Source organism: Microtus ochrogaster, chromosome 18 (assembly GCF_000317375.1).
Source record: "Microtus ochrogaster isolate Prairie Vole_2 chromosome 18, MicOch1.0, whole genome shotgun sequence".
Classification (NCBI taxonomy): domain Eukaryota; kingdom Metazoa; phylum Chordata; class Mammalia; order Rodentia; family Cricetidae; genus Microtus; species Microtus ochrogaster.
Window position 1 is genome coordinate 63,682,910 of NC_022020.1, and position 9,152 is coordinate 63,692,061.

The following is a 9,152-nucleotide window of genomic DNA, read 5'->3' on the forward strand; positions in this document are numbered from 1 at the left end:
GGTCTCACCCCACATTCACCCCTGATCTCAGCACGGGGGTCTCACCCCACATCTACCCTCTGATCTCAGAACGGGGAACTCACCCCACATTCACCGTCTGATCTCAGTGTGGAGGACTCATCTTGTCAATGTCGTGTCCAGTTCAGAGAACTCACTTTGTCCATCCCATGCTCCCAGCTCAACAGTGTCCTTGAAGAAACACCAGCGCCGGTACTGGAAGAACATACTGGTATCACCAGGGGACCCCATTCCCTGAAGCTCCTTCCAAATTCCAGGAAGACCGACCCAAAGGCTTTGCCGTTATCTCCCACACCAGAAACCTGCCTGGTGCCAATACAGCTAGCTTAAGACTGTCTGTCAAAGCCATTCATTGGCGGATATTTTAGCCGTTACTGCCTGAGGCAATGGATTGCAATTGAAACAAGCAAGAGCTTTTGAGGACAGGCTGGACATGAGGTGCCCGGGGAACAAGGAGTTGGAAAATGCTTTGGGATTCAGGACGCCACACACATGCTTGCATGTTTACTCAGTAAATATCAGAGAAGCCTCCGGTGCTTTCCAGGGCCAACCGTTAGGCACGGAAACAGGTAAACAGGGGAGTTCTACAGGCTTCCTGACTGCTGGCAAGATCCCAGCTCACACAGCCCATCTGCCCAGACTGGGTTTGCTTTGTCTGTGAACAGAGACATTATGGCCAGGTAAGACAAGGCAAGGCATACAGATGGCACAAAATCGATGCTTTAAATAAACTATGGGCTGTGCAAACAAACACCAGTGACTGTGACAAATCGCTGAGTGGGGACCTGATTTCCAGAGCTGCCACTTATACTGTTCAACATGTCCAGTTTCCAACAGCAACAATTACAAAGAAAATGAAGACTGAAGAAGAATGGCCGCCACGCAGGAAAAGGACAGCTAAAAGGAGCTGTTCCTAAGGAAACTGGTACAGCAGCAGCTTCACCAGGTAAGATTAAATAAACTAAATATGTTCAAGAGATAGCCTAGGGTAATGATGCATGCCTGTAATCCCAGCACGTGGGAAACTGATTGTGAGCCACGAGTTTGAGGCTGGCCTTGGCTACAAAGTTTCGGGTCCTCTTGGGCTACAGTGTGAGATCCTGTCTCAAAAACAAAAACCAACAAACAAAAAAAAAAAAAAGTTAAAGGAAGCCATGCCCCAAAACCTAAAGGAATTATGAGAATGACCACCCAAGCAGAACCAATAAGGAGACAGAAATTATAAAAAAGAAGCAAGAGAATTCTGGAGCTGAAGAGTATAATAAATAAGATCACAAGTGTAGAACCGAGCAGCCTCAGATAGCGTCAAAAGGTTGTGGGATATTCCTGCACTGGGTGAAGATATATTGCTGTAATTGGTTTAATAAAGAGCTGAGGGGCCAACAGCTAGTATAGGGCGGGACTTCCGGGCAGAGAGAGAGGAAGTAGGAGATGAATGAAGGTGAGCAAGACGCCATTGCCATCTAGACACAGAACTAGTAGGACTCACAAAATGGGAGAGAGGTAAAAGCCATGGTAGAATGTAAATTAATAAAAATATGGGTTAATTTAAGTTATAAGAGCTAGTGGGACAAGTCTGGCTAAGGCTGAGCTTTCATAGTCAATAAGTCCCTGTGTTATTTGTGAGCAAAAACAAGTTCCACGAGAGCGCCCCCTTAAAGCGAAGAGGGGGAACTGAAGAATGGGAAGCAGGGTTGCCTGCAGGAAGCCAAGACATCCCAAAAGTGGGCGGGGGGGAGAAGGAAAAGGAGAAGAGAATGCTTGAGAAAACAACGCTTAAAAAACAAAATCCCCAAATCTGAGAGTCAGCGTTCTTATAGGATGCGGCCTCTGAGAAAAGGCCCAGCACCCATGTGCATACAGGCAGTACTAAGTGGACATGCTGGGTTTAAAAACACACACGCGCGCACACACACACACACACACACACACACACACACACATAAAATTGGGAAGGAAGAATAGTGGTTATTGGGATAGAGGAGGAGTTGGAGGGGAGGGAATGGGAGATGGACTTGAACAAGACACATTATATGTTTATGAAATTCTCATAACTATAAAAATAACCCCACATTTGAAGAAAACCATTTTTCTGTGCCTCAAGAAACTCCAAGCTGGATAAATCCAGAGACCCATAATGGCATAGCTCACATTAACTATCTAAAGACAGCGTACAAGAGTGTTTGGAAAGCAGTGAGAGAGGCCACTTGTTATTCATCCAAGGGATCTTCGCTAGGGCAAACTGTCCGCGGTCCAGCAGATGCCCTGAGGCCAGCAGATGGAGGAGTGGCCCGCATCACACAGAGAGATGCCAGCTTGTTTAGTAACAGCTAAATAAGGCGAGCTGTGGAAGTAGCTCAGAGGACAAGCCACGCTCTGGAAGTCACAAAGTACCGTTCCCGCATTGTAAAAACACTGACCCACATACTTTCCAGCGATTAAAACAGTAAGAGTAACTCTGTGCGATTTTATTTCCACTGGGAAGCGCCCAGGGTGAGAAGGTCCAGGTGAAATGCAGATAAGATCGAGGACCTGAGTTCAGTCTCCAGCACGCATGTAAAAGCCAGAGGTACAGTGATGAGTGCTTCCAACCCCAGGTCTGAGAAGGCAGAGACAGGTTGGTCTTTGTGGTTCCCTGGAGCCAGCCTAGATGAACTGGTGAGCCCCAGGTCCCAGTAAGAGACCCCATCTCAAAAGCCAAGGTGGGCAGCTCCTGAAGAATGACACCTGAGGTTTACCTCCGGCCTCCACACGTATGCACACACGTGTGCACATGCATGAAAACACATACAGTTACACACCAAACAGATGGTAAAAACAAATGTCGGGGAAGATGTGGAAACACTAGAATCTCCCACGTGGTGGGGAAACCACACAGCACGGCCCACAGCAAACAGTTGGAGGTGTCCCCAAGATCAGGCAGCGTCACCTCATCACATGACTCAGCAACTGCCTCCTACATCAGTACCCAGCAGAAATGAATACATATATCTAGATGAAAAGGTGTATTTACATGCTTATAGAAGCTGGCACCTCCGTACACCAACATGGTATTGAGACAAAAGCCATGAATTACTCTGATCACACGGACAAAACTTGGACGTGTTGTGCCACATGTAAAAGGTTGTATAGCATGAACCCACTGATATGAAATGGGTGAGGTCATTCACAGACACGGAAGTTAACAGCAGCCCAGTGGGGGAGGGGTAACGAGCACAAGCATTCTGTAGGCCCAGATTCCTGCTGGTGCCAGACAGTGGTCCGAAAGCACACAGTGGCGATGATTCTACAACATTTTCAACGTGGTTTTGAAAACCCACCAAGCTGCGTACTTTAAAATGGTTGAAACAGTAAGTACAATGCTATGCGATTTCATCTCAGTCGGAAAAGTTGCTGAGCAAGCAGGTCCAGGTAAAATCCAACACCATCCCCTGAAACAACAGTATTTAGGCTCGGAAAATGACTGTCCTCGGTTGTCAGGACTAAGGCCTACCATCGTGGTAGTGGCACTGCCCAGGGAAGCACAAACCTGTCACTCAGATAACACAGGATCTGAACGTACACACATCCCAGTGGGTCTGCCGTGCGCCGTTCTGTGACTCCACTGGGCCCAGGTGTGGAGGGGAGGGGGCACAGAGGAGGCTGACCAAGTGTGATTCCCACACCGTGGCGTTTGATCTTGGTTGTCAGCGTGACAGGACTCAGAATTATACAGGCGTCACCCCTGTGTCTGTGTGGGAGCTTCCAGAGAGGCAGGAACACCAACCCTGTTTGTGAGCAGCACCATTCCATGGGCGGCATCACAAACTGCGTACAAAGGAGAATGCCAAACACAGACCCAGCATTCATCTCTCTCTGCTTCCTGACTGCGCACGTCCAGTGTTGTGATTTGGATGAGAATGACCTCCACAGGCTCATTGATTTGAATACTTGGTCACCAGGGAGTAGCGCTACTTCAGAATTATTGCCGGATATTTGATCACACTGTGAACCCCGATTCTGCATTTGTGTTAATTAAATAAAGTCAACCTTGGGGCAAAAGCCTGAGTTAGCAACTGGTTGACAGAAAGTAATCATAGAGAATCAGAGAGTTTCTGGAAGATGGTAGAGATGAACAGGAAGTAGTAGGGAGGAGCTTTAAGTGGTGAGGTTTTGTTCTTTTCACTGAGCAGAAGGAGCGGAAGGAAGGTCTCTTTTGGAGACATGGGAAAAGAAAGAGGTCAGCTAGTTGCTACTCCACCTCTCTGAGCGAGCAGGTTTCACCCTAGCCTTTGACTCCCAAGTCTTACTGAGAAGCAGAATGATAGAGATTTAATTAAAAGCTATATTTGGCGGCAGTACCTATGGGAACACAATTCCTGCCAGGTCGCAGTGTAAGCAGTCCGGCCCCTGCCAGAGAAGCAGGTCAGTAACTGTGGAGCTGAAATTGCCCGCTAAAGCAACCGTAGATTAAAGTGCAGCCTTTGTGCCCACGGAAAAACAACAATGGGGCCTTGTTGGAGGAAGTGTGTGTGTCACTGGGGGTGGGTTTTGAGGTTTCAAAAAGCCCATTCCAAGCCCAGGGTCTCTCTCTTCTTGCTGCCTGCAGATCTATTGTAGAGATCCCAGCTACTTCTCCAGCACCACGTCTACCTGCCCGCTGCCACGCTCCTGGCCATAATGACAATGGACTAAACCTCTGAACCTGTAAAACAAGCCCCCAATGACATGCTTCCTTTTCTAAGAGCGGCTGCAGTGATGGTGTCTCTTTACCGTCATAGAGCACCGACTAAGACATCCTGTCACCAGGATTCTAATGTCCCTACCATGACACCTTCCCGGCCACAAGCTGTGCCCTCAAGCTGTGGGCCAAACCAAAGCTTTCTCTTTCAGGTTACATTTTGTCACAGCAAAACAAATAGATAAATAAGTAAGCAATGTGCCCATGCTTGCCAGTCAGTTCCGTGTGCCAGGGAGGACTTGAGAAGCTGCTTCTGAGCATGAGAAGTGACTTTAGTGTGACCACTGCATGGAGAGTGGTGTGGAGTGGAGGGGAGGGGAGGGGAGGGGAGGGGAGGGGAGCGGAGCGAAGGGGAAGGGCTTCCGACAGTCTGTGTTGAGTGTGATGCAGCCTCCAAGAACTCAGTCCTTGGGACACTCGAGACCAATGCAATGGGTTCCTGCCCTCAGGACACACTCATTTTTATCTCCCTGTGCCAGTTACGAGATGTCAAAGGTCTCATACTGGCTTGTCTTACACGGCAAGGATGTTTGCCAGAGAGTAGAGCATAGTCAGGGTCCAGGGGCTTCCCAGAGCAGCGGCCCACAACACTGAGGAATCTGGAAGGGCTAGCGTTGGGTGGTACTGATTTACTTAGCAGCCATGTGCTGTGGAGACTTGAAGCGGTATTCAGTCTGGAAACAAAGCTTATTAACGAATGGGAAGATGGGCATCGGGGATAGATGGCAACTGTCCTGATTTGTCCAGGAAGGGTAGCTTCTGAACCCAGCAGTCTGGCTTGGACGTTGTCCTGCCCCCTGCTGTGGCCTTGCAGACATATTTGTACTCATTTGCAGATAGGGCTCCCTGGAGGCACTGCACCCATGTTCCTATGCTCTGTCCATAAGCCTCTGGCAAACGTGTGGCAGTGTCTCACCCTCCCACCAAGACAAAGACACTAGCTTTTCTGGAATTCAAATTCCTGGAATTAAAGAGCAGCCATGGAGGAACTGCTGAGCTTTTCTGCCACATCCTGTGCGTTTGCAGGGCCCGTGGAGGCCGTTTATTCTCTCCATCTGCCCAAGTCAGGACTCTGCCTGAGACAGAGGGGAGATGCCTGCCTGTTCCATGGGGGCATCGCATCTAGAGAGACGCCCTACCACTGCCCACCTTCTGCCCCCACGCTCCCACCCCCACGTCTTCTTCCACTGTGACAGGATGGCCTGGATCCTTCTGGCACCAGAGGCAGGTCCAAGTGTTCGTACGGAAGGATGAGTAATGATGAGTATAACCGCGTAATCGCTGAGCAGCTTCTGCTGGCTGAGTTTTCCTCCCATAGAACATACATCTGAGAACACGGACAGTAATTATACATTACAAGTGTTTTTAAAGTCAACTTCCTTTTGAATTAAGATGGCAAAGTTGAAGGCCGTGAAGTTCTTCCCCACCCTTTGTAGGGAACAGGTTCCTCCGTCACAGCAGAAACCTGAGAGCGCTGGAGGAAAAAAAAAATAGGCAACTCCGTCCACTGCCCAGTCAAGGCAAAGGTGAAAAAACGCCACAAAACCAAACAGTAACCGAAAAGCACTGCGTTGAGGCAAAGTCAAACTCCATCAAGGATGTGGTTGGAACCTAAAAGACAGGTTGCTGGCCGGCCACTCACTGCATGAAGTGAAGAGTTAGTTTTGCCACAGCACTGGCAAAAGGGACATCTAAGAGAAAATCTATCCAGAAAGGAGGTTATGTGATTTCTCTCTCTAGTTCTAAGTTTTTTTTTAATTTTTATTATTTATTTATTTTTATGGAGTTGTAAGTCTCAGAGCCCGAGCTGACTGTGTGGAGTTGGAATTCTATCTGTGGGATGCACAACTGTTAGGAGACAGAGTGTAGAAGGTTACCGTGACTTCCCTGAAACAGACGGGGAACCAGAGCATCACTAGAGATTCCTCCATGACACTGCCTCAGGATGCTTGGAGAGATCTGGAGTTGAATGTGCCGGCCATGGTGGGCACAGTAGCATTTAGAAGCCAGGAACCAAGAGTGGCCAATAGCCGGCTTGCCACATTCAGCCCTGTGGCTGCTCGAGATGTATGCAGAGAGGGGAATAAAATAGTATAAAACAGTCAGAATAAAACAATATGCATCCTACAAGGAAAACATGGAGTCTCTGCCCTGCTGGAAGCAGGAGCCTGTGCTGAGGCAGTGAAGCCTGCCAGCTCTCTCTGTTTCTGGTGGGACAGCCACGGGCCTCTGCTTGCTTTAATTTTCCTGTCAACATGTTAAGAGCCCAGCTCTGGCTTTCTTTAGTGTCACCCTTGGCTTGAGAACACCAGCTGTGACGTGTTGTCCCTGGATATCAGCAATTGTGTGAGGAACGCAGCCAGCACTTATAAGGTAAAAACAAGGAGGTGCCGGGGACAACCAAGGACACCGAGTCCTGAAAGGAATGGGTCCCCCCACCCTCCCAAGGACAAAAGATGGGACCCAAACTTCTGTAGTGAGAGACGGATCCCTGGATGTGGACTTGTTGTGGGCAGTTCTTCCTTTGTTTTACTGGGGTCTAAATCTGCCACGAATACGTTCTGACAGCCCCAGCCACTTTAGATGGATTTGATAACACAGACGGAAAGCAAAGATCAAGTGGGATACAGAATGTTCTGGAGACACTCAGCTCCAGTATCTTTGGCACTGCTGGAGATTAATGGCACATTATCTGAAGCATCAATGCTGACATTATCTTCTCCCTGGAGGCACAGCACTTATGAAAACACAGAGCTTTCCTGAAAGGAGGCCGCAGGGAGGGAACAGAGCTTGTGGGTGGTAATTAAACCTTACTTGTGTAGACCGTGATGACTTTGAGTCCCCAACAATGCTAGCTCCAACCCAAGGTATTGCAGGACGTTAGAAAATCTAGTTAAAGGTAAGCAAAGCCTGGCCTCCCAGCTTATTGGCCTCATGACCAGTAATGGTGACTTCTGCCATGTTCACAGAGCAAGATAAAGGATGGTCAGGTGCTCCTCTGCTCTCAGGGGCTACAGATGAGCTCATCATAAACGGACCTTTGAAAGTGCATTTAGTACAGCAAACACCACAGACAGTTTAGCCCCACCTCCCCTTAGAGTGCTCTTAGAGATCTCTTAGAGATCCGCACTAGCCATAGCGGAGCCTAGGCATCTAACACAAAGGCTGTTTTAGTATAAACCGGTGAGTACCCCAGCTGGCTCAGCGAGTGCTTTGCAGAAAGTGAAGAACAGTAGTTGTGAGGGTCACTCTGAACAGTTGGTCCACATTCCGTGCCGTCTCCAGTGAGCGCTTGTGGTGCTCATGCCACTGCGGATCTGACATGTCAAAAGTCAAACCAACATCGCTTGGGTGGGGGGATCACTTGTATAATCAATCCTGTCTTACAGTGAATGTGTGGTGGCTGGTTTTGGCCGTCGACGGGTTAGCTTAAGAAGCACACCTGCGTGTGTCTGTAAAGCTTTTCTGGAGACAATTAGATCACGAAGGTGCCAAACTAATCAGTGGATTAATTCCTGATGGATTTATAATTGAATGGCATTATTGGAAGGTGGGGCTGAGCTGGAAGAAGCGTGGTACTGGAGGACTGCACTGGGGAGCTGTATCTTACCCTGGTCCCTTCCTGAATTTTCTGTTTCCTGGCCACCATGATGCGAGCTGTTCCGCTCCTTCAGGAGGGACTGAAAGCCGTGAAATCACAAGCACAAACAAATGCTTCCTCTCTTATGCTGCTTCTGCCAGGCGTTTTGTCACACTGGGAAAAAAAAGCTAGCTCATGCTTTAAGGCAATTGTGAAGATGAAAGACACCGAGATCATTAAGAGCACTCTGGACACATAGCCAGCCCTTCATATCTGTCATTGTGTGGACACACGCACACGTGCATGTACACACACATACCCATTCACACACACACCCATTCACACGCACACATTCACACACACACCCATTCACACACACACATTCACACACACACATTCACATACTGTCTTAGGGCTTCTATGACTGTGAAGAGACACCATGACCACAGCAACAACTCTTATAAAGGAAAACATTTAATTGTAGTGGCTCACTTACAGTTCAGAGGTTCAGTCCATTAGCATCATGATGGGAAGTAAGGCAGCATACAGGCAGACATGGTGCTAGAGAAAGAGCTGAGGGTTCTTACATCTTGACTCACAGCCAACAGGAAGTGGCCTGAGACACACTGTGACTTGAGCATATATGAGATCTTAAAGCAGGCCTCCACAGTGACACACTCCCTTCAATAAGGCTGTATCTCTTCATCTTTCCCAAACAGTTCCACTAACTGGAGACCAAGCATTCAAACATATGACCTATGGAGATCATTCTTATTCAAACTATCACACACACACACACACACACACACACACACACACACACACCCACGCCTC

General features: G+C 48.4%; 1 protein-coding gene across 3 annotated transcripts in view; it reads right to left on the reverse strand.

Moving 5' to 3' along the window:
- Positions 1–9,152, reverse strand: part of Kcng2 (potassium voltage-gated channel modifier subfamily G member 2) — a 66,087-nt gene that overhangs the window by 26,760 nt on the left and 30,175 nt on the right. Inside the window, exon 3 of one of the 3 annotated variants that reach the window (XM_026783655.1) lies at positions 84–213. The exons of the other annotated variants lie outside the window; for them this stretch is intronic. The gene's annotated coding sequence lies outside the window, so the exon portion shown is untranslated. The remainder of the gene's footprint in view (positions 1–83; positions 214–9,152) is intronic. 3 annotated transcript variants of the gene reach the window in all.